Source organism: Suncus etruscus, chromosome 4 (genome assembly GCF_024139225.1).
Source record: "Suncus etruscus isolate mSunEtr1 chromosome 4, mSunEtr1.pri.cur, whole genome shotgun sequence".
NCBI lineage: Eukaryota > Metazoa > Chordata > Mammalia > Eulipotyphla > Soricidae > Suncus > Suncus etruscus.
The window spans coordinates 135,557,400-135,584,594 of record NC_064851.1 but is presented as its reverse complement, the minus strand read 5'-3'; positions in this window follow the sequence as shown (position 1 = coordinate 135,584,594).

Genomic DNA, 27,195 nt, shown 5'->3' with positions numbered 1-27,195 from the left:
CACTGGCAGCTATTAAGAGACTAGATTAAATCCCAAGAAAGTCACATTGTAATGGGAAGAATCAGACATAATGACTAAAAGTTTTAAAATATTAAATAAATATTGGATGTTGGCAAGTATGTGGGACAGTTAGAAACTCGTACACTGCAAGTGAGAATGGAAAATAGTAAATTAATTTGGAAATCTTGCTCACAATGCCAAGAGAAGCCCAAGCCTCATACATATGTCACCAATGGGCTGTAGCTGCAGCTTCTAGCCCTACAATTAAACCAAACAAATATGACTAAACAGAAATATACAGAGAGTTTCATATATGTTATGCAAGGTAACAGAGGCCAGATGCAAAAATATTATCAATATTATAATTGTATAATCACCACATAGAAGCAAAATCAGCCTGTGGAATTATAGTCAGTTTAGTTTAGTTTTTTAGTGAAGAGAGTTCACCATTCTTGGAGGAAATTGTCCAAGTGGTCTGGGTGCCATAATATTCTACTTCTTGAACCGGATAGTGGGTCTCATAAACTATATACTCTTTTTATTTTTCTATTAATAAATTTGAAAAAATATTATTATTTAATTATGTGGTGACAATTACTATGAAATATATTAAAGTAGAGGAAAGGAGTGAGCAGAGGTTAGATTGGTGTAGGAAGTATATTTTTCTTGGCAGTTTCCTATAAACTTATACTATTAAAAATGTTCATTAGACAACAGGGGAGGGGAGTGGCCACTCTGAAGGATGAGGGAGTGCTGAAACGAGGTAATGTGTTACCCTCTCAGTAAGAGTAATGTAAATTATAAATAAAAAACCTGTGATAAAAACAGGCTAGGTCTAAGAAAGGAAGTGGGGATATTGGTGGAGGTCAGTGGACACTGATGAAGGAATTGGTATTGAAAGACTATGCATGAAACCCAAGCATGAACAACTTTGTAATTTATGGTGACTAAATCTAAAAGCAGGGGAAAAGTTTACACTGGATGGAGCAGAGATATGATTGCCTTGAACATGGCTGACCATCATGATTCAATTCCCAGCTCTACAGATAGTTCCCAGAACCTGCCATGAACAATCCCTGAGCACAGAGCCAGATGCAAACCTTAAGAACTACGCTGAGAAATATCATAACAATGTCAGTGAGTGTGGGATGTAGAAAGCCTGTCTTGAGTTAACTGACTGGGAAGAAATCTTTTCACTCAACATATCAGATAAAGGGCTGATATCCAGAATATACAAAGCACTCAGAAAGCTGAGCCCCCCAACACCAAATAAAGTCGTGAAAAAATGGGAAGACAAAATAAATAGACACTTCTCTGAAGAAGACAGAAAGATGGTCAACAAACACATGAAAACATGCTCACCTTCACTTATCATCAGAGAAATCCAAATCAAAACAACAATGAGGTACCACCTCACACCAGTGAGAATGGTTCACATCAAAAATAATGGGAACAGTCTCTGTTGGCGGGGATGCGGTACGAAAGGCACTCTCATCCACTGCTGGTGGGAATGTCCCCTAGTCCAACCTCTATGGAGAACAGTCTGGAGAGTGCTCAAGGAACTCAGAATTGAGCTGCCATTCAACCCAGCAATTTCTCTCCTAGGTATCTACCCCCAAGTCGGAAGGACATTCATCCCAAAGTATGTGTGCACCCCAATATTTATTGCAGCACTCAGTATAATAGCCAATTCCTGCAACCAACCTCGATGTCCAACAACAGATGAATGGATCATTAAGATGTGGTATCTATACACAATGGAATACTACATGACAGTCAGAAATGATACACTCACAGACTATTCAGCAATGTGGATGGATCTAGAGCATTTATGTTAAACGAAGTAAGTCAGAAGAGGAAAGATAAATACAGAATGATAGTACTATTCAGAAGCACCTAGAACATACACCTTATATATAACTAATACTTAACAATCAAATAACAGGGTTTAATAGGGTAGAAACTCCAAACACTGTAACAGTCAACAAATACCGGAAAGTAGTTCCCAAAACATATGAAAGAAAAACAACACAAACTCTTGACTACACATTATACCACAAATAAACCAACAACAGCAGAAACAGCAGCATAGAGAAAACAGGTATGTAATCAGCCTTCTACCACAAAGGCCCATAATATCCCCTTAGAGATCTCATACAGAAATACAGGTAAAGAATACCATGGGAAATCACTGACTCCAACTGAAACATCTCATAACAATATGTCTTAATACCTTAATCTTACTATATTTAAAATAACCTCTCAGCTTTTCTGTCCATAGGCATTCTTGGATACAAAGGATGGACAAACTAAGATGGCATCTCGGGGCTCAGTCACACGAGATACCATACCCGGCTTGCACTACGAGAATGTCCTGAGTAAACTCTTTAACATACACTTTATCTCTAGGTTATACCTTCTTTTAGGACTTGAAACACGCGACGAGCCAGACCACCGAAGCAGCAACAGTAACCTACGGACTTATACTACCGGCCCTACTCATCGAACACATTCAAGCAAACTAGAATTTCCTTGCTCTTTTCTCCTCTCTTCTCACTACTTTCTTCTTTTTCTTTTCTCTTATTTTCTCTCCTCCTTTTCTTTTTAATGTATTTTCTCTTTTCTTCTTTCCTACCCCTTCTATATACTTTCCCCTTTCTCCCCTTTGGATATCCGACTATCCCTGCACCCCCCCCCCAACGCCATCCAGATTTCCCACCTTATTAAAACTCTTCACCCTCAGTTCTTAATCCATTAGGCATCAAGACTGACCTCCTACCCCAACGAACCAGTACCCAGCACCCAAGTGAAGGGACACCCAGTCAAATCCACACCTCATCCCCGGCAAGAAGAGCCAACCAACTACCCTGCTGACTCATGCTGCGCGTTCTTCCTTACCAACTCTTCCTAACATGAACTGTTACTTGAAAACGGACTTAGCTCTAAAAGTACCCCCAAAGCAAGAACTCTTCCCAAGACTTTCCTGCCGCGACTCTCTTACCAGTCTGAAGAAGGCCAGGGTGCATGAGGAAAAGGGGCTCGGGAACCCATACACCACAAGAAAATCCCAAAAGACAATGGGGAAACCTATACTTCCATCATAAGTACAAGACCTGTACACAGTACCTCTTTACCTGCTTTTCCCCCAAATGTAAGATAGTCCATTGCATCATTTTGTTCCTTTAATTACCTTGTTATTTCATTTTTATATGTTTATGTGAGCACATATAGTTTTATTTCTATTTTTTAAATATTTTTTGGGAGTGTGACCTGCTCTGTTTTCTTCTCTTTCCACCCCCAAAAGCACCGACAATATAATGTAGCACCATTTCCCCCTGTAAAGACACACTAAAAAAAGGGGAAATCTTATGTATAAATATGAGCTCTTATCTATTAGGGATAAGAACTCATACTTGTTTACAATACAGGGACATCTCCCACCCTGAAAATATGTCATGTGGACCCAACTTAGACCCCAGGTGATTAGACATCATTCGTCCAGCCTTGAATCCTGGATCCCAGACATAGAAATGAAACAGTTCTTCACAACAACTACAGAAAACAAATCCCCTCTGGGACTTCCTTATTACTGCTAGGACACATCAAGTGCCAGCTCTAAAATGATATTCTGACAATGAGGAAAATGGGAACAACTTGACCTAAGAGCAGGTTATCCTACCCAACTAGCTAATGATAAGACAAAATCAGAAGACTTGACACCCTTTGGTCTGTCCAAAAGCCAAGATTGTGATCTATAGATGACTGGCTGATAGAACCATGACCATACTGTATGTATCCTGGGACCAATAAAAAAAGCTCTAGTCTAGAGTCTGAGCTATGGCCTGCACAACAAACATGATCTCCAGTTCCAAAGGTCTGTCTAAGAAAATTGCAATGGAATGGGTCTTCTGGAAACATCCTACGATCAATGCAAAGACCAAGACCACCAATGACAGAAGACGAATTAAAATGACACTGAGGGAGAAGAACAAAACCACAAAGGAAGACTTCATCATAAGTTCCACACCTTGACTTGTGTAGATACCAAGATCTTTAGATACAGAAGTCTGCCAAAAGACACATGAAAAAATGCTCCACATCACTAATCTTCAGGGAGATGCAAATCAAAACAACGATGAGATACAACCTCACACTACAGAGAATGGCACACATCACAAAGAATGAGAATAAACAATGTTGGCGGGGATGTGGAGAGAAAGAACTCTTATCCACTGCTGGTGGGAATGCTGTCTAGTTCAACCTTTATGGAAAGTGATATGGAGATTCCTCCAAAAACTGGAAATCGAGCTCCCATACAATCCAGCTATACCACTCCTAGGAATATACCCTAGGAACACAAAAATACAATACAAAAACCCCTTCCTTACCCCTATACTCATTGCAGCACTATTTACCATAGCAAGACTCTGGAAACAACCAATATGCCCTTCAACAGACGAATGGCTAAAGAAACTGTGGTACATATACACAATGGAATACTATGCAGTTGTCAGGAGAGATGAAGTCATGAAATTTTCCTATACATGGATGTACACGGAATCTATTATGCTGAGTGAATTAAGTCAGAGAGACAGAGAAAAACACAGAATGATCTCACTCATCTATGGGTTTTAAGAAAAATGAAAGACATTCTTGCAATAATAATTTTCAGACACAAAAGAGAAAAGAGCTGGAAGTTCCAGCTCACCTCAGGAAGCTCACCACAAAGAGTGATGAATTTAGTTGGAGAAATAATTACATTTTGAACTGTCCTAATAATGATAATGTATTAGGGAAATGGAGAGCCTGTTTAGAGTACAGGCGGGGGTCGGGTGGGGAGGAGGGAGACTTGGGACATTGGTGATGGGAATGTTACACTGGTGATGGGTGGTGTTCTTTACATGACTGAAACCCAAACACAATCATGTATGTAATCAAGGTGTTTAAATAAAAAAAAAAAAGAAAGAAAGTTCTTGCCTGAAGCTTGAAAAAAAAAAAAAAAAAAAGATACAGAGGTCTTACTCTATCACCCAGGACGGAGCAGAAGTCTTCCAAACAGCACAAAAGCACCAAGGGGAGAGTAAATGAACCTGTACAGAGTCTATAGTTTATCCCATGACAATATTCTCCAAGGGTGTAGAAATCCTGTAGCTCTTAGGCTGAGGGAATTTCTCTTCGAATGACCCCAAGATTTACTGTGTCTGTGCAGGAGGAAAAGAAAAAAAAAAGGCACAAAACAATTTCTTCTTCTTTTTTTTTTATTTATCTATCTAGTTTTTGTCAATTTCATTGTTTTGATGTGGTTATTGAACTTGTTGTCTTCATTTATATTTATATATTTATTTTCTTCCTTTCTTTTCTTTCTTTATATGCTCTGCCATGTTTTTATTTCAAGATCATGGCTTTTATGTGGTGCTTACCTTTATTGTTGGAGTGCTCACTGGATATTTTATTTGACACTTCTTTTTGTACTGTTGGGGTGATTTACCTTTCTCCCCTTTGTCTCTCAAACCGATGACGAGAGCCTCTAAGGACTCCACCCATTTCTGCCATATTTGATTGTTAACCCAGTTTATTACTTTTCTCTTCTTCAAACAAAACCATGTAACTTTATCTATCTAGTCCCGCCTCCCAGTTACAGGAGAAAATAAGAGAGCTACCAAGACCAAACAGGTGTAAGATCACTAAGTAGCAAGTTAGGCACAGAGGAGACCACGTACTCTTGCAGCCCTGGGAGTGAGGGAGGAAGATATGGGAGGTAGGATGGGAACGGATGTGTAGGGAGAACAATTTGGTGATGGGAATCCCCCTGATATTAAGCTAACATGTACCTAAAATATTATTGTCAACAATATGTAAGCCACTATGATCAAAATAAAAATTATATTAAATAAAAAAAGAGAAAGCCTGTCTTGAATACAGGTGGTGGGTGGGGAAGGGAAGAGATGGAGACATTGGTGATGGGAAGGTTGCATGGTGAAGGGGGGGGGTGTTCTTGTTATGATTGAAACTCAACTACAATTATGTTTGTAATTACAGTGATTAAATAAAGAAATTATTTAATTTAAAAAAAAAGAATGAAGGGCTGGAGAGATAGCATGGAAGTAGGATGTTTGCCTTGCATACGGAAGGAGAGTGGTTCAAATCCAGACATTCTCTATGGTCTCCTAAGCCTGCCAGGAGCAATTTCTGAGGGCGTAGCCAGGAATAACCCCTGAGTATCTCAGGGTATGACCCAAAACCAAAAAATAAAAATAAAAAAAGAACTATTAGGTGTGGTCTAAAAGCAAAATTTGAAAACATTTAGGCTTTTCAATATTTGAGTTATCTGAAAATGTTTATATAATGATATGCCTTGTCTGTAGCCATCCACAATTAATGTGTGAATGAATGCCTGTTGGAAACAATCATAATTTTTATTTTAGTGCTCAAATCCACCACTGTAAACACACATATTCTTGACTTAAAGTAGCACAAAACAACTGGCCTTCCTTCTTTCCTTTACCAGATATTATCATTTATTCTTTTCTGTATAATTTTGTAAATGAAATAACAAAACATCTTTTTGAATGATCATTGAGATACAACAAATGCAATTGGGGAGGAGTTGGGTTTGGGTCATACTAGGTGATGTTTAAGGATTACTCATGTCTCTGCAGTCAGGACTAACTCAGGTGGTACTGGTGGGAGATGACAGGGTGTGGTGATGAGATCGTATGGGATTCAGAAGATCAAATCCAGGTAGGCCATATGCAAGACAAACACCCTATCCACTGTACTATTTTTGACAGATGCAAATTTTTTTGCATTGAATTTAGATAAACAGTTTCAATTCAATTAATATCTATAACAAGTACTTTTCACCTGGCAAACACTGCTGAGATTCTAAATTTTGTAGATGTGTGTACATTTATATTTGTCTGTCCTGCAATAGCTCCTTATCATCTAGTAAACATTCATGAATAAGTATTTGTAAAAGTTTGAAAGAATGTGTGATTAATTTTGGCCATTAAGATTTAAGATTGTTTGGCCATTAAAATTAATTCTGTCAGATTAAGTCTGCATGTCAATTTATACATGAACAATCCAAATACCCAACAAGTTAGTTTTACAATTGCAATATTATATAGCTGAGGGCAAGTTGTAATAGATTAATAAAACTTAGATGTAAAGCCATTTCAACTGTTTTTCCCTATATAAAATTTTAATTTCTTTCCATCCTCATTGAATAACATGCAAGCATTTCTGTAACAACTACCATAAGCAAAACACACAGAAATCTGTGGAAGGAATATGAACATTTTCCACTTAATATTTAGTAAGTACAGTCTAGGACTTAAGCCCACTGACATAATAATTAGATGGCCTCATTTCAACATTTATATATAAATCTATGTGCTGAGCTGTAAGGCGTCCCATATGGTCCCCCCAAGCCAGGGGGCGATTTCTGAGCGCTTAGCCAGGAGTAACCTCTGAGCATCAAATGGGTGTGGCTGAAAAAAACAAACAAACAAAAAAAAGTGGTTATCACCTGGAAAGATATCTGAAAAGATATGTGTTGACATAAAAGACATTTCTAAAATAAATTCTAGATGAGTTTCATGTTGTCCTATTCATTGGATATCAGTCCTGATGGTATACTAATACCTTTTTTTTTTTCCAAGAATCTTTTCTTAAAAATAGGTGACACCATGTTTATGAGAAAAATTTTAATAGGATTCCTAAACCTAGGACAAAAACAATTTATTATTATGAAAATGAAAGAAGAAAAAAAGAGATACAAAATAGAAATAAACATGATTTATACTCATTACATTCTTTATAATAGTGTATTCCCTAGTTAGATTACATATGGTTCTCTTCTCACCCTCTATTTTTATACTGATAAAAGATTCTCAGTTGATGCCAATATTTACAAAGGTTAATGTAGAAAAAATTCCCTAGAATTAAATGTAAATATAAAAAAATATGCCCAAGTTCAGACTAGAGTTTGGAAATGAATTCCAGGTAGGCAAAGGCATGGCATCTAGCCATATTAATGTTTAGATAAATTAACTGTTGAATAGACTAAATATTTCTTCTATAAATTTTCAAATATATTTGGAACATAATTTTTTAAATGCTGTTCAAACTTAAAAACAATGAACAGCAAAGGAGTCTGTGCTACAAACATAAAATGCTTCTGTTAGGGTTAGAGTCAAAGACCACCTCCAATAATGCAAGGTGCAAAAGGGAGTTAATTTGGTTAACCAAGGTCTGAACCTCATCCCACTAGGTGAGTCTTGTCAAGGACCCCAAATCCAATCTTTAAGCAGTTTATATAAAAACAAGCATTAATAGAATATTAACAGGACAATCATTTCATTGTATAGTTGTCTTTATTAATCACTGCTTTTCCTGGCTCAATCTTGGTTGTCTAGGGATACTATACTTCGAACCCTGGTTGTCAGGGGTTCTCTGATACAGAGCCTTGGTCATCAAGGTATATTTGTGGTTGTTGGGAAGATCTCTGATATAGAACCTGGTTGCGGTGAGGATACTCTGATTCAGACCCTGACTGTCAAGGGTTACTCAAATTCCAACTTTTGGTGGTTAAGAGAGCCTTTTTCCAGAGTCACTCAACCTCTAGTTCTTTATTCCTAGAGGGCACCATCTTTGGTTTTATTACTGAGTTAACTCTTTCTCTGCCTTCAGCTAGAATTGGGAAAGTACACTTACTAGGGTTTGGGTTTGTCTTAGTCTAAATTTATTTTTATCATGGACTTAGGGGGAGAATCTTGGTCCTTACACAACAAACGTAAAAGGGATATTTAATTTTCTTTTGATTTTTTCACTTCTGTTTTTTTTTTCTTTGTAGTGTATTGAAATTGTATTTTTGTTTTAAACCCCATCCAGCTTGAGGTGAAAACAGGGGGCAATGACCACTGATAGAATATGCAATTGCACTGATTTTTTTTGTTTGTGTTTGTTTTTTGGGGTCACACCCAATGGTGCTCAGGGGTTACTCCTGGCTCTGTGCTCAGAAATTGCACAGGTATTTTAAATTTAGAAGTCATGTTTGCTCTTTGAGCCTGTGTTCTTCCTTGAACATATGTCTTGTTTTTGGTCTCTCTCTTTTTTTTTTTTTTTGCTCACTTATTTCTATGCTGGAGAAGCCTTTGTTTTCTCTTGAACACGTATTTTCTGTTTTTATCTCCTTCACATCTATCTAAGCAAACCTTTCTCAGTAAAAAATTACTTTTCTTTACTAATTTTTAAATAAATAAATTTAGAAATCAAATCTTCTAAAATAGTTTCTTAGTAAATTTTGCTACTATTTAATAAACAGTAAGAAATTCATTTGACCGAAGAGAGAGAGAAGTAAAATGCCTGCCCTGGAAGCAGAAGAGAAGAGGGTGTCAGGAAGCATGAAAGGGAAACTGGGGACATTGGTGGCAGGAAATGTACACTGGTGAAGGTTTTGTACATTGTATGACTATCTCAATCATGAACAACTTTATCTATAAAAAATTGTCATGAATAAGCTTGTAACCATGGTGTTTAGAAAATTTAAGAAGAAAGAAATTGTGGTCAAAAAAAAGAAATCTATGTTACTTATCTAAATGAGGTATGGATAAAAATAAAACTATTAAATCACAGAAATGTCCTTTAATTTTATTTCATGGGACTTTGGGGAAAGGGTGCAGAGGAGGTATGCAATTCTCAGGGCTTACTCCTGGTGCTAAACTCAGAGATTACACTTGGAAGGCTTAGGGGACCATTTGTGGTACCAGGGATCAAACCGAAGTCTGCTGCATGCAAGGCAAATGCTCTGTCATGCAAGTGCTCTAACTACTATACTATTCCTCTGGTTCCATTTTTTTTATTTTATTTTTTATTTTGGTTTATGGGCCACACCCAGCGGTGCTCAGGGGTTACTCCTGGCTGTCTGCTCAGAAATAGCTCCTGGCAGGCACGGGGGACTATATGGGACACCGGGATTCGAACCAACCACGTTTGGTCCTGGATCGGCTGCTTGCAAGGCAAACACCACTGTGCTATCTCTCCGGGCCCAGGTTGGTTCCATTTATTTTTTATTTTATTTATTTTCTTTGTTTTTTTTTTTGGGGGGGGGGGGTTTGGGCCACACCCGGTAACGCTCAGGGGTTACTCCTGGCTATGTGCTCAAAAGTTGCTCCTGGCTTGGGGGACCATATGGGACACCGGGGGATAGAACCACGGTCCATCCAAGGCTAGCGCAGGCAAGGCAGGCACCTTACCTTTAGCGCCACCGCCCGGCCCGGTTCCATTTATTTTTAAGTAAGATCAAAGTATAGCAAGATGATACAAATAAATATGACAGACTCCTCATACAGCAATATTAGAATATGATTTCATCAGACCAATGAAGATTAAATCTTTACCCAACTTCTAGATACTTAATATAAAATATTTATAAATGTGAGAAATGCTTATATTTATAAATTATTCTGATTGCTCTTTTTATTTTTTTTTATTTGTTTGCACTGGGTTTCTTGCTTCTCAGCTCTGTGCATGTAGTGTGTTTATGCATGTGGATGCTTTGATGGTGAGCAGAATACAGCCAGAAGTGGTAAACTACAGTTAGAGAAGAATTCATTTTTAATTTAAATGTGGGCTTTGTAGACAAGAATAAGAAGCCCTGATTGCAGTTAATTTCAGCAAATTAAAAAGAGCCTACAGGGAAAAATGATTGGGAAAACTGACTGGCAATGAAGAAATGCAATCAAGTGTGCAACAATATTGATTTTCAAACACAAAGCCGAATAGATAATAAAATACAGTTTGAAAAACCATTCATTTTTATTATGAGAAGAAAGCAGATGCTGGTTTAAGTAAGAGAATAAAACAGAAAGTTCATTGATTATTACAGCTGATACTGACAACATTGGAGGCACATAACTCTCCATATTTGTGATTGTTCGGTCCTTAGGCAAAGTGCTCACCCAGAGCTAGCACTCAGTCACTTTTATCTGAACAGAATTACACACCGAATATTTAAGTTTGGAGGGCCCAAGTGATAGCACAGTATACAGGGCATTTGCTTTGCTCACAGCAAACCAGGATTTAATCCCAGCATCCCATATTGTCCCCTGAGACAGCCAGGAGTGATTTCTCAGTGCACAGCCTGGAGTAACCCCTGAACTCTGTGGTTGTGGCTCAGAACAAACAACCAATAACAAGAAAATAAATTTAGGTTTCAGTCAGTAAGGAAAAGAGAAGGAAATCAAGCCTTTTTGGGAAGAGGTGCATGGAGTTTTTGTTAGACTGTAAATATATGGCATGTTCAAGTCCCTCTTCCTCGTCTACCCATTGTTAAACTGCTCTTATTGTTCGATTGACATAGTCTCAGACTTCTAAATAGAAATCAGTGATTTAAAATAAATGGTGTCCTCACTACTAAATAGAAATATTATTTATAGGATTCATTCTAACAAAATTGTGAGTTGTTTAGTTTACAAAAGGAGGTAGTCAGAGTGAAAGATAGCACAGCAGGTAGTGCATTTATGTGGCACACAGATGACTAAGATTGAATCCCAGCATCCCATATGGTCTCCTGAGCACCACCAGTGTAATTCCTGAGTACAAAGCCAGAAGTAACCCCTGAGAACCTCTGGATGTGCCAATACCACCACCACCACCACCACCACCACCACCACCACCACCACCACCACCACCATCACCACCACCACCACCACCACCCTAACAAAGAAAGAAAAGTTGCCAATTTTCTCTGAAAATTCTCCTGGTATTAAAACAAGTCTAGCTCATTTAGTTAGAAGATGTGATAATTCTCAGAGACAAAAGAGAGGAGGGCTGGAAGGTGCAGCTCATGACATGCAGCTCACCACAAAGAGTGATGAGTGCTATTAGAGAAATAACTACATTGAGAACTATCATAACAATGTGAATGAATGAGGGAAGTAGAAAGCCTGTCTCGAGTACAGGCAAGGGTGGGGTGGGGAGGAGGGAGATTTGGGACATTGGTGGTAGGAACTTGCACTGGTGAAGGGGGATGTTCTTTACATGACTGAAATCAGACAACTATAATCATATTTGTAAGCACAATGTTTAAACAAAGATAAAAAGTGAGGGGGAAAAGACTAGTAACCAAGATATATTAACAGCAATAAAGAACAATCTCATCAAAAAATAGAGAACATGGGGCCGGAGAGATAGCACAGCATTAGGACCTTTTGCTGCATGCAGTGGTGGAGGGACCCGGTTTGATTCCCAGCATCCCATATGGTCCACCAGCCTGCCGGGGCTAATTTCTGAGCGCAGAAGCCAGGAGTAGCCCCTGAGTGCAGCTGGATGTGGCCCAAAAACCAAATAACCAATTAATAAATAAATAGTTTTAAAAAAATAGAGAACATAAAAACTTTCTCAAAGAGACAAATGGACAACAAGCATGTGGAAAGTGTTTATTATTATTGATTTTTAGAGAAATACCACTTCACACCAGTGAAAATAGATGTATAGAAAAGAGCTGACAGAACCAATGTGGGTGGGGATATAGCCACTGTTGATACGAATGTCATATAGTGCACCTTTATGAGAAACAGTATCAAAATTTGATAGCACAGCAGATAGTGTATTTGCCTTGCATACAGCCCACAAAGATTTGATACCTGTTTTTGATTCCCCAGCATGCCATATGGTCCACTGAGCCTGCCAGAAGTTGTTTCTGAGTACAGAGCCAGGAGTAATTCCTGAGTGCTGCCAGGAATAGCCCCAAAATAAACAAGCACACAAATTCATAACAGGACCCTCATAAGACCCACACTTTGGCATTTATCCAAAAACACCAAAAAACTAATTCAGAAAAGAAGTGTGCATAACTGTGTTCATTGCAGTGAGAGCTAAGTACCATAGCCAGGATATGGAAACAACTCATGTATGATTGGAATTTAGCTACTTCAAGCCTATCTCCACTATCAGAAATAGTAGAGATCCTAGAATAGATCTTTCTCTACAATGTGGTTCTCAAATAGTGGGGCGAGCCCTCCGAGGAGGGGGACGAGAATCCGTAAAGGGGGGCACATTTGACCTTGGCAAACACTGTCATAACAAGCTAAGCCCCAAGTTTATGTCTCTGTATGTCTCTGGAGCTGAGAGTTGCTGTGTCCTGCTTCAAACCCCGCTTCGAAAAGCTATGCATTGCAAAATGAGCTCATTGTAGCCATTAATCCAGACATCACCTCTGATTAAAAAATCAGCTCAAATTATTTTTATAGATTTTTGTTTTGCAGGTTAAAGTTTTTTAATAAAGATATTTTTACAGTCGCATGGGGGGGGGCATGAAAAATGTTTTCTTCTTCCTAGGGGGGGCATGACAGAAAATAATTGAAAAGCACTGCTCTAACATCTTCAGAGAGAGAGAGAGAGAGAGAGAGAGAGAGAGAGAGAGAAATAGACTTTGATCTTAGACTGCTTCTAGAAATAAATGAGTAAGTATTTCTATGATTGAAGTCACACAGTTAGTGGTATTTTGTTATGCCAAATCTAGGAAACTATCCTTAGGTTACCTAAGTAGAAATTTCATACATCAAATCTAATCATGGCCCCAAGACATTATTGTGTTGCTCTTGTTGAAACTCATATCACAGAAAACAAAGATGAAAGTCTGGGAATCTCAAATTAAATACAGGAACGCTAGTTCAATTTGAAATTTAGATAATCATGTAACATTGGGGAAATACTCATACTTTAAAAAAGCTATTTATTGAACATTCAAAATAAATGGAATATCATAGGTTTTTGTCTGCTAATCTGGCAACCTGAAGGCCCACCAGATAGTAAGACTTTCCAGAGGGCAGGGCAAATATTTTGGCTTTCTTCTGAATTTCCTGAAAGTTCATCCTAGTGTTTAACTGGAGTGGGCCCAGTAAACTATAAGCTATAACAGCTAATCCTCTGTCAGGTTCAGTGATAGTAATAGATTGTTGGAAGAATGGATGGCTTGGTGGCCCATGGAAATGAAAGATAAAAGAAAATAAATGAGGACGAAGAGGAAGATGGGGAGGAGAAAGGGAGAAAGAGGAAGGTGAGGAGGAGATTGAGGAAGAGGGGAAGAAGGAGGAAGAGGGTAAGGGAGAAGACAGTGCATGCAGATCCAAGTTTCAAAGTGTGATATAAAAATGAAAAATTATTTTGAGGGGCCATGGAGTAAAACTCTAACAGGTAGGGTGTTTACCTTGCATGTGGCTGACCTGAGTTCGATCTCAGGTATTCTTTAAAGTCCCCAGAGCTTTCCAGGACTGATTTCTGAGTGCAAAGCCAAGAGTAATTGAGTGCTGGATGTGCCCCCACACCACCAAATAAATAAGAAATTATTTTGAGAGCTAAATAAGTTACAGTACAATCTCTTGGCATTACTGTAAGAGCAGATGAATATATCTCTTTTCATTTGATGTTTGTAATGGAAAGGATGATAGGACTCAAATTTAGATAAACTCATGAAAACTAGAGAAACAGGCAGAAATGAAACTGGCAGATGGAGAGCCCAGAAGCTGAAAGATGAATTTGCCATCTTTGTAGAAGTAAATTAATAGAAATAATTAATAATAGAATAGAATAGGAGTAAAATGTCCCATGCCCCCCCAATAAACATGAGATGAATAAAGGAAGTTTCGGCAGGCTATTCAAAAGATCTGAGTAGAATATTTTGGTTTTTAAATAATATATATTATTACATAATATATATTATATATAGGGCCGGGCGGTGGCGCTCGAGGTAAGGTGCCTGCCTTACCTGCGCTAGCCTAGGAGACGGACCGCGGTTCGATCCCCCGGCATCCCATATGGTCCCCCAAGCCAGGAGCGACTTCTGAGCGCATAGCCAGGAGTAACCCCTGAGCGTCACCGGGTGTGGCCCAAAAACCAAAAAAAAAAAAAAAAATATATATATATATTATATATAAACCCTTGGTAGAGTTATTTGAGCATTCAGTGTTTCAACACCAATTTCACCATCAGTGTGACATTCCCTCAGTCAGTCACTCAAATTCCCCACCCCCACCCCCAAGTCTGCTCCCTTAGCAGTGCTCAGGTCCAGAGACAAAGGACAAGACCACTCAAGTGGAATAAAGTTTAATACTTTAATCTATCTGCCAAAAAGACCCCCACACTAGCCTGCCAGGGCCATCTCCCAAAGGAGCTAAGCCCCACCCAAGGTCATGAGGAAGATTATATAGGGAAAGGCTATAGAGAGGTTCCAGCTTTCTGATGATCCTTAAAATGATTGGCTATTGCCTAGGGGTATCTTTATAAGGCTCCCTCATCCTTCCCTGGTATGGTCAGGTAGCTTGGGGTGGTGTCTATGGAAATAGCCTTGTGAAGATCTACAACATGTCTTCCTTACAAAATGATGTCTTTTCCTGCTCAAAACTGGAGAAACCAATCATGTGGCCTTTACAAAATGGCGTCCCTCCTTGTTCAGAACTCAGGTCCCAACATAATAAAATACTTTGTTTTATATGCTTGCTACAGCTAAATGGCTAATGGCAGCAGTTGTACATGGGTCTAGAGATTTTACTTTAAAAGATAGACTTATTTTTCTGGATTACAGGGTTCAATGTCTAGAATTTAATTAATTGTCAAGATAGAGACAAATTTTGGTAGGATGATAATAAACAATAACCATAAAGAAAATATTGAACTAAAATGGGACTAAATCCAGGTGAAATTATTGCATAAGAAGAACTTAGAGCACCTGTCTCAATGGCAAAGGAACTATTTCTTCCTTAAAATAAGAATTTTCCACTGAGAACCTATATGCTGAGTGAAATAAGTCAGAGAGAGAGAAAAACACAGAATGGTCTCACTCATCTATGGGTTTAAAGAAAAATGAAAGACATTCTTGCAATAATAATTTTCAGACACAAAAGAGAAAAGAGCTGGAAGTTCCAGCTCACCACAGGAAGCTCACCACAAAGAGTGATGAGTTTAGTTAGATAAATAACTACATTTTGAACTTTCCTTATAATGAGAATGTATGAGGGAAATGGAGAGCCTGTTTAGAGTACAGGCGGGGGTCGGGTGGGGAGGAGGGAGACTTGGAACATTGGTGATGGGAATGTTGCACTGGTGATGGGTGGTGTTCTTTACATGACTGAAACCCAAAAACAATCATGTATGTAATCAAGGTGTTTAAATAAAAAAAAACAAAACAAAACAAAACAAAGTAGTGGTATGAATAAGTCAATAAAAAGAACAGTCAAGGAAAGCACAATCCAAGATGAGTTTAGAAAGCATCAAAAATAGTTTCTGGGGCCCGGAGAGATAGCACAGCGGTGTTTGCCTTGCAAGCAGCCGATCCAGGACCAAAGGTGGTTGGTTCAAATCCCGGTGTCCCATATGGTCCCCTGTGCCTGCTAGGAGCTATTTCTGAGCAGACAGCCAGGAGTAACCCCTGAGCAATGCCAGGTGTGGCCCAAAAAAAAAAATAGTTTCTGAATAGGCCCTGTGCCAGGGAGATGGAACAGAGAGTAAGGTGCTTGCCTTACATGTGGCCAACTCTGGTCCTATCTCCAGAATATTGTCTTAGTCCTTTTGCACTGCCAGAAGTGAACCCTGTGGGAGTAAAATTCCAGAGCATAACGATGTAATAAAATCCACCCTTAACACCATCCTACTTTTATCAAAGGGAATGACTTTGAGCTAATATCCATTCTAATAAGCATGAGGAGTTCCAAAATTAATCATCCCTTTGTTAATACTGATGAGCACATCACAGACTATACCACCAGAAACTAGAAAATCTGTGTGGCATTGTTTCCTTCTAAAGGAAGATGTTCTAAAGGAAAAAAGACAAGACATGGCACACACAAGGAAAATGAACTTTCTCAAAAAGAAAGGGAAACAACCTCAGCTTTCTTCTTTGGGTCTATGAAATACCCTGTTAGTTGTGCAAAGCTGCTTCCAGCACAATAGATCGGAAAAACTGATTGTTAGGTAAAGAGAAAAAAATGCAATATCAACTGATCTCAGGGGTCTTCATTCTAAGAACAGTCTTCCTTCTCAAGCTGTACTTGATAGAACAGAACACATCAGTGATGTTTCTGTTTGCATTTGCTAGAAGCACAAACAGGTAGCCACAGCCTCTTTTCCGAGTCTTAATGTAAGTATATATATTAAAGATTCATTCCAAAAAAAATGTTAAGGTTTGGCTAATAAAAGTGTCATGTTGATTTAAAATATCTTACCCAGGACATTTTAGGCAAATTTCATGACCTCCATATCTAGTGTCTATATTGGGGTTATCTCTGCCATAAATGATATTTACCAGAAAGTTGAAAAGAGACTGATTTATATTTCTTAGAGTCCTATTTTCAACTCTTGGCTGGCTCTAGAAGAGAATACAAAAAAAAAAAACCCTAAAAAACAAAAATCAAACAAACAGAAAAACCTGAGTCCTTCCTGCCTTCAAATTCCCAACGATAAATGTTTTGGTTAGCAATTAAGCATGATCATAGACACAAAGGAAACTAAACCAAGCTGTGATTCAGGATAAAAGGTGATTAAGTGCCATTTAGAGAGGTTACTTTGAGTCAGGTTGAAGTACATAAGAATTTAGCATTTGCAATAAGTGCTCACAGGTGGTTTAAAAAACAACCAGGTCTTTAGAAATGCTCTAAGAGCACTCCAATTTGAAGAAAGAACTGGGGCAAAGTATTTTTTGAGTACCAACATGAAAATAAATAATGAGACTGGGAATTAATTAAGAAATAAACAGTGCAAAATAAATATTATGGTGGTATAACTATGTTGATTTAGATGAATTTATACCTGAAATCCACATAATTTCATCTATCATTACTTTAACTGATAAAAGCATTTGATGGGATACAGGTCTAAGCATGTTGGAGGAGCAAGATAACCCAAGGACATTACTAGAGATTGGTGTCAAAACACTGTATGCCTGAAACTCCATTATGAACAACTCTGCAAATCACTGTGCTTTAATTTAAATAACAAAAAGAAAAAAAGTATGCCAGATGGTGCCCTGGCATTCATGTACTGAATGTATCTCACACTCTTCCACTGCAATAATTCCAATGATGCAGAACAGGAAATAATCCTAGAGGACCTCGGATTGTGCAAAGCATGCCAACTCAAATATAAAATTCTTTCAACTTAAAAGTTCACAGGCATTTCGCATACTATTGAATATTATAAACTCTTGATTGTCATTAAAATGGGATCATTAATTGCCAGAGATGTAAAGAAATCCACAAAGGTATTCCACCACACATCTACTGGGATGGTTATAAAAAAAATATGAGTGTTTGAGAAAAATCTGAAGACATTGAACCTTCATACACTACAGATGGGAACATAAAATTCTGCAGCCACTTTAGAAAAATGTAGTAATTCTTCAAGTATCTAAATCCAGAGTGAGCATTTTGCCTAGGAATTCTGCTACTAAGACTCAAAGCCAAAGTGAGAATTTGTTCACACAAAAACTTGCATACATATGCTCATAGCAGCACTAGCATTTTTGTGCCCTTCCCTTCCCATTGTAGTTGTGATGATGTCCAGTGGTTACACTCTTGGTTGTGAGGTTGATTATTTTTTAATATCACCAAAGTGAAAGCAACCCAAAATGTCTGAACTGACAAAATGTGTTTATGCTACATGCTGAAATATTATTTAACCATAAGTAAATGGATTGTATTACATACTTCAGCATGAATAAACCTTGAAAGAATAATGTGCTGTGAAAATAAAACTATTCTAAAGAACCATATATTAAACAATTTTATTTTTTTGTGAGATGAGCAAATTTATAAAGACAGAAAATAGTTTAATAGTTGCCTAGGACTGGGAAGATGAGGATATAGGAGGATGACAACCAAAAGTTATATGGTTTCTATTTGAGAAAATAAAAATAACTCAAACTTAATTGTAGTAAAGTCACATATTTGATATACTAAAAATCACTGAATAACCACTTTTTAATTATCATAGGAAGGAATGAGATAAGGAGTTAGTATGATTCTTTATTTTGTGTGTTTCCAGTGATTAAAATTAAATCCTTATGCACACAAGCCTACAGCTCTACCACTGTAATATATCCCAGTCCAATAATTGTGCACAATTGTCCAAGAAGTGTAGTTGCATAACCTGGCAGGTGAAATATACCATAATAAAGCTGTTATCAATTATATTTTTAATTTTACACCAATTTTTGAAATAATTTTTATTTTGTCCTGGGGCCACACAGAGCAGTGCTCAGGGATTATACCTGTCTCTGCATTCAGGGATCAATTCTGAGAGGGCTCTGGAAACTACATGTGGCACTGAGAAGTGAACCTGAGTTGGCCATGTGCAAGGTCAAGTACCATACTCACTGTGCTAGCTTTCTGACTCCATCTTTTTTTTTTTTAAAGAAAAAAGATGATATAATTTTTCCCTACATTTCTTTCCTTTTATAAATTTTATGGAATTCATTTTAACAAAGACAAGTAGCTTCAAAATACAATACAGAAACATCTAAAGAATTATTTGAAAATTTTCCAGACCCATCTCCGTGTGTGTGTGTGTGTGTGTGTGTGTGTGTGTGTGTGTGTGTGTATGTGTGTGTGTGTTTTGCTTTGTTTTTGGGTCATACCTGGCAGCGCTCAGGGGTTACTCCTGGCTCTATGCTCAAAAATCGCTCCTAGCAGGCTTGGGGGACCATATGGGATGCCAGGACTCGAACCACCAACCTTCTGCACGCAAGGCAAACGCCTTACCTTCATGCTATGTCTCCGGCCCCTCCCTGTGTTTTTTAAAGTAACTTTGTATGTGTGTTTGTGTGTGTGTGTGTGTACTAGTTGTTTGTTTTGGGTTCACACTCAGAGCTAACTACTGCCTCTATACTTAGCAATCACTCTTGATGGTGCTCTGGGAATGAAATGGGATGTTGTGTAATTAACTCAGGCAGACAGTTTGCAAGGCAAGCTCACTGCCCCTTGTAGTGCCTCTCCAACCCAGAAAATAAGCAGTATAAAATATATCTTGTATTATTTCCTATTTTATGCCATAATATGTGTACACATGTGTGTTACTGCATATACATTGATGTGATCGTGTTTTATAAGAAGCATATCACCAATATTTTTCTGTTACTGGCAAATGATAATATTTTTATTTTTTGTTTTCTTTAAGGGGTCACACCTGGCAATGTTTAGGTTCTTCTTTTGTGTCTGTTTAGAGATCGCTTCTGGTGATACTCAAGGAGCCATATGTGGTGCTAAGACTGAACCTAGGCTGGCCACATACAGGTTAATATCTTAACCTCTGTGGTATATCACTCCAACCCACAAGGATATTTTTAAATACTTAGATGTATATTTATCTTTTTATCAGTAAAGGTGATACTTTCTATAGCACTAGAATACAAGCTCCAACATATGCTAAAATGTGAAAAGTACACTATGGTTTAGCATTCAGTCTTCAAAACAAACTGCTCACAGCTATATTTCTCAGCCTTCAGGGTCTAAGGTGTAGGGAGTATACAAGAGACAGAACCTTCCTCTACTCTTTTTTTTTCTGTGATACCACACCCCCTTTCACATGCAAATAATGGTTTCCAAGAGGTAAAATAACTTTGAACTAAGATGGGTTGACTCATTGAGAACCTGGAGTGGTAACTAAGGGGAGTATTTAAAGTAAAACTAGACTTAAGTATTCTGAGACAGACCCGCAGGCATAAAATCAATTAATCTTTTATAAATGGACAAGAAATATAAAGTGGAACAAAGAAAGCCTCTTCAACAAGTGGTGTTGGGAAAAATGGTCAGTCATAGTCAAAGCAATGAAGTCAGTCTCTTTTTTTTTTTTAACACCAAGCACAAAAGACAAATCAAAATGGGTTAAAGACCTAGATATGAGACCTAAAACCATAAGTAAGGTACACAGAGGAAAATCTAGCAGAACTCTTCATGATATTGAAGTGAAAGATTGAAATACCACTGAAATAAAACACCAAAAAAGTGAAAGTAAAGATAAACAAATAGAGCTACATTAAACTAAGTAGCTTTTGTAATTTAAAGGAGATGATGGCCAGGACACAGACTGCTCATGGGCTGGGAGAAATTTGCCCAACACTCATCTGATAAGGGGTGAATATCAAAGATATGTTAACCTCTAGTTAAACTTTACAAGAAAAAAGCACATGACATCAATAATTGGGGAGAAAAGATTAACAGAATTTCCTCAATAAAGAAATACAACTGGCCAAGAGGCACATAGAAAATGTTTCACATTACTAATCACCAGGAAGATGCAAATCAAAATGACAAGATACCATCTCAGACCACAGAGACTGGCCCACATCAAAAGAACAAGAGCAACCAGTGCTGGCGTGAATACATGTATAAGGGGCTTTTGTACTGCTGGTGGGAATGTCCACTGGTCGAGCCTTTTCGGAAAACAATATGAACATTCCTAAAACAAACAACAACAGCAGCAACAAAAAACTAGAAATAGAATTTCCAAATGACCCAACAATACTGCTCCTGGGAATATGTTCTTGAGGCCTCAAAACACAATGCAGAAAAGTCATCTGCAGGGCTGGAGAGATAGGATAGATTACTGTGCTTTTGGCCAATCAAGTTTCTATTCCAGGCATCCCAAATAGTCACCTGAGTCTGCTAGGAGTAATTCATACGTGCAGAACCAGGAAGAGTCCTGAGCTCTGCCAGGTATGACTTGCCCCCCCCCCCCACCAAATGAAAAGGCATCTTCAGTCTCTTATTCATTATAGCACTATTCATAATAACCCAGAATCTGGAAACAACTCAAATGTCCAAGAACAAATGAGTAAATAAAAAAATTATGGTAAACCTACACAACGGAATATTAAGCAGCTGTTAGAAAAAGTACATAGAAGGAAATGAAGAGCATATTTAATATATGGTATCATTTAACATATTTAAATAATAATCAATTTATTTCCTAATTATTGGTTTAATTAATACTTACTATGTAATAGTATGGTAATATTACACAAAGACAATAAAGATAAGGGTCAAGAGGACTGGTTCATAATAGGAAGCTTGCCAAAAAGAACAAGTGAGTGCACTTAAGGTATGACAATAATATTGAAAATAATCACTCAGGCCAGGGAAAAAAAAGAAAGGAAGGAAAGAAAGAAAGAAAGAAAGAAAGAAAGAAAGAAAGAAAGAAAGAAAGAAAGAAAGAAAGAAAGAAAGAAAGAAAGAAAGAAAGAAAGAAAGAAAGAAAGAAAGAAAGAAAGAAAGAAAGAAAGAAAGAAAGAAAGAAAGAAAGAAAGAAAGAAAGAAAGAAAGACAGAAAGGAAGGAAGGAAGGAAGGAAGGAAGGAAGGAAGGAAGGAAGGAAGGAAGGAAGGAAGGAAGGAAGGAAGGAAGAAGGAAGGAAGGAAGGAAGGAAGGAAGGAAGGAAGAAAGGAAGGAAGGAAGGAAGGAAGGAAGGAAGGAAGGAAGGAAGGAAAGAAGGAAGGAAGGAAGGGAGGGAGGGAGGGAGGGAGGGAGGAAGGGAGGAAGGGAGGAAGGGAGGAAGGAAGGAAGGAAGGAAGAAAAGAAGGAAAGAAAGAAAGAAAGAAAGAAAGAAAGAAAGAAAGAAAGAAAGAAAGAAAGAAAGAAAGAAAGAAAGAAAGAAAGAAAGAAAGAAAGAAAGAAAGAAAGAAAGAAAGAAAGAAAGAAAGAAAGAAAGAAAGAAAGAAAGAAAGAAAAGAGAGAGAGAAAGAAAGAAAGAAAGAAAGAAAGAAAGAAAGAAAGAAAGAAAAGAAAGAAAGAAAGAAAGAAAGAAAGAAAGAAAGAAAGAAAGAAAGAAAGAAAGAAAGAAAGAAAGAAAGAAAGAAAGAAAGAAAGAAAGAAAGAAAGAAAGAAAGAAAGAAAGAAAGAAAGAAAGAAAGAAAGAAAGAAAGAAAGAAAGAAAGAAAGAAAGAAACTGGGTCTGGGTCTGGATGCTGAAAGAGTGTAAAGTGATAATACTCGATATCCCTTCAGTAACAATATTGCAAACCATAGCACTTAAAAGCCTGAAAGGAAAAAAATACAAAAAGAGAATAGGAGGAAGAAGAGAAGGAAGAGGAAAGGAACAGAAGGAGGAAGAGAAAGAAATGTCTGCCACTGAGGCAAGCTGGAGGTTGCTGGCAGAAGGAAACTGTGGATATTGGTACTGGGAATGTTGAAATAGTGTAACTAAAGTTCGATCATAAACAACTGTGTAAATAATATTGACATTTTCTTTCAGTCTTCAATGCTATCCGTCACAGAATTAAAATTAATTTTTCACCATCCACCCCAAAAGTAAAACTAAAATCATAAAAGACAGGAACATGTGCATGCAATTCAGTTAGCTTTTCTATAGCCAGAGATCCCACCATTATGATTAATTTCTACCTATGTACTCTGTGGACAATTAATAGAATAAGTAAAGAGGCAAACAGGAGGTGTCTGAGAAAGTGATTGTTTTTATTTTCAAGACCATAAATATAACCAACATCAGAATCAGGACTGAATAGTCTCCCTTACCTCCATGGTGGCATGTAACTTTATGCATCACTGTTAAATTTTTGATATTTTCAACAGTATTCTGAAATGATTGTTAAAATATTTGAAAGAGTTAATGTGTCTGATTATCATGCCATTTACTAGACAAAAAAAGAGGCATTATTGTGGCATCCTTAGATACTTTTTAAAAACAGTGCATATTTTCCCTTGCTCATTTCACTTGTGAGCAGAATCTATATGTAATAAATTGCTCACTCTACAATGTTTCTATTTTTCACTTTATATGAATCCATCTTATTTTTGCAAGTATGATAAAGTATCTCCAGGTTTTAGATAAGATTGTAGTTATAACTTTTTAAAACCTAAGTTTGGGGTGAGTTCAGGCCATAAAAATACATCAGAAAATGGAGAACCAAGCTATTTAATCACCCAGATTATCAGTACTTCTATAAGAAGCTTTTAAGTGGCAAGAAGATAAAATGTTAAGTGTAGATAGTAATTACTTGCCTTTATCTCTTGTGCCAGGTTTCAAACCTCCCCATATGGGTGTTTGTGCAAGATTAAATAGCTATTCAAGTGTGTAATGAGGAATAGATACTAAACTGAACCCAAAGATATAGCACGAGGCAGGTCAGAATAGATCAATTTTGCAGAAGTGGATATGAAAGACTCGATTGATAGGTCTCTATGACACCAATCAGACCTGTATTCTGAGTGCCATTTGCAAAATAAAATTTCTCTTTTCCTCATTATTTTTAATAGATAACTAAATATCATGGAGGAAAATAGGAAAGACATTTAATATCCAAAATAAACTGTCATCTGACAATAACATCAGGAAGCTGGGGAACTGAATAGGTTGGTTGGCTCAGGGCAGCTAATTTGAACAGCATTGATAAATGTTCCCCTCAGCCCACTCCACCACTACTTATATTTTATGTTGAAAAATATGCCAGTTTGATTAATAAATTATAAGGTCAGCACATCTAAAATGACTAGCAGGGCTAGGGACTTCGACACGACATGTTGGGGGCGGGGAGGATCTAGAAGTCCTACTTAGTATTTTTAGTCAACCAGGTTGGCATTTCAATGTAATGCAGTGTTTCAGGGGCATGCCAGGGTCATTCAGGCTACCACCCAGAGCATTCAGAAGCCTCCCAGATTGTATCTGGTGCTTTGCGGATCAGGTAGTATCAGGAATCCAACAAGGTCAGCACCTTTACCCCTGTCCTATCTCTTTGACCTTAGAATGTTTTAAGATAGCTGTTGTTAGTCAATTGTAAAGGACTTAAGGAAGGAACCATATCTACACATTAAGTCACCAAAGTAAGATAGGCAAAGAAAGAGAGTCGATATTTTAATCTTGTGCTACAATAGGTGAAAACAAAGGGTTAAAATATTTCAGTTATGTGGTTGTATATGGGCGCAGGAGAAAGCTCAACTGAAGTAGTCTAAATTATTCATCATCAGGAAGATGTAAATCAAAACATCTCACACCGTAAGAACTGACACCTGGGGTGGGAGAGATAGCACAGCAGTGGGGTGTATGCCTTGCATGCAGCTGACCTGGAAGGGACCCAGTTCATTCTTTGTGGGCCCCCAGATTGCCAGGGGTGATTTCTGAGTACAGAGCTAGGAGTATCCCCTAAGCACTGCAGAGTATGTCCCAGAAACCAATCAATCAAGTTTAAAAAAAAACTGACACCTAACAAAAAGAACAAGATCAACCAGTACTGGTGTGGATGAGGGAAGAGAGAGACTCTTTATTCATTGCTGGAGGGAATATAGACTGGTCCAGTATTTTTGGAAAACAATATGGATATTCCTCAAAAAGCAAAAAAAAAAACAAAAAAAAACTAGGTATTGAGCTTCCATATGACCCAACAATACCATTTCTATGAATAAAACTTAGGAGTTCAAAAACACAATGCAGAAAAGCGCTCTGCAATTCTATGTTCCTCACAAAACTATTTATAATAGCCAGAATCTATAATCAGCCAAGTTCCCAAGAACAGATGAATGGATATAGACACTATTAAATACTACATAGCTGTTAGGAAAATGAAATGATGATTTTTTTAAATAAATGTATGGATATGGAGAGTATTATGATGAGCAAAATGAGAAAAAGGAATGATTTCACTCATTTGTGGAAAATGAAAAAGATACAATAGAGATGAGGGCCAGGAGGACAAGTCCATGGAGATAAAGTGATCAAGAGATAAAGGAGATGTGATACCCCTTCAGTAACAATATTACAATCCACAATGTCTAAAAGGAGAGAGAGAGAGGCGAGAGAGAGAGAGAGAGAGAGAGAGAGAGAGAGAGAGAGAGGGGGGGGGGGGAGAGATGTCTGCCATAGACATAAGGCAGGGGGAAAGGTGGGGATGAAAAGAGAAAGGAAACTGAACACAATGATGGCAGGAAATGTGCACTGGTGAAAAGTGTTGTACACTATGACTGAAACTCAACCATGAACAGATTTTTTACTGTGGAAAAAACCAACTGTACTAAGAACAACTTTGTAAACTATGGTGTTAAATTAATTTAAAAAATTGGAGTGACCCCAAACCAAAGCAAAATTACGCTTCTACTCGCTTGCTTTTGGCTGTTTGATTTGAATTCGGAGTCAAACCAGGAAGTACTCAAGCCTTCCTGGCTCTGTGATCAAGGATTGCTTCTGATGAGTTCAGGGGACCACATGAGATGCCAGAGGTCCAACCTGGGATGGATGCAAGCAGGGCAAGTTCCCTACCAGCTGTACTATCGCTCCAGCTACCTGAACTGTTCTTATCTATGTCCAATACATTTATATATTCTCATTCTTCATCTCTCCTGCCCTCATCTCCATGTGCCTTCCTTCTGACTCCCCCTTCCTTTTCTCCAGCTTCAGGAGAACCTCAAATGACTCATGGAAAATCAGCAGAATCTCTACCGCCTATGTAGCAATCTCATGCAACGTGTACAGAAAACCTCTGGAGTTTCTGCTTCAAAAATATAAGTAGTCATCATATATGAAGTAGAATTAACAAAACTTTTTTCTCTTTTTCCTAGTTATTTAATTAAATACTTTTTTTAATAAAAGTTATTTAGTTTTTATTTTAAAATTCCTTGGAGACACGACACTGGAAAGGGTACTTAACTTTCATGCAGCTGATCCCCAGTACCCCATGAGGTGCCCAGAGCCCCACCAGAGCAGAGTGTAGAGACAGGAGTAAGCCCTGAACAGTCCTTGGTGTGACCCTAAAACAAACCAACCACAAATAAATGAAGCTGAATTGCCAAACCTCAATATACAAGCTTTGAATTGTATAGTTGTATTTAGCCTCTCACTTTCTCCTTTATCTGCAGTCCTGCAGAAAGTGATGAAAATAAGAAACTGCTAGGAGATAAATGATAGAAAGTTTTCCCTGGAGTTTCTTTAACCTATGGTTAAGAAAATGTAAATGCCAGAAAGTTAGAGGGCTGAACATATATACATTGTATATGGGAGTCCTGACTGATTCTATCCCTGGCATTGTGTAGTTCCCCAGAACTACACTCAAGCATTACCAAGCACCCCTGCCAAAAAAAAAAAAAGAGAGAAAGAAAAGAAAGAAAGAAAGAAAGAAAGAAAGAAAGAAAGAAAGAAAGAAAGAAAGAAAGAAAGAAAGAAAGAAAGAAAGAAAGAAAGATAGAAAGAAAGAAAGAAA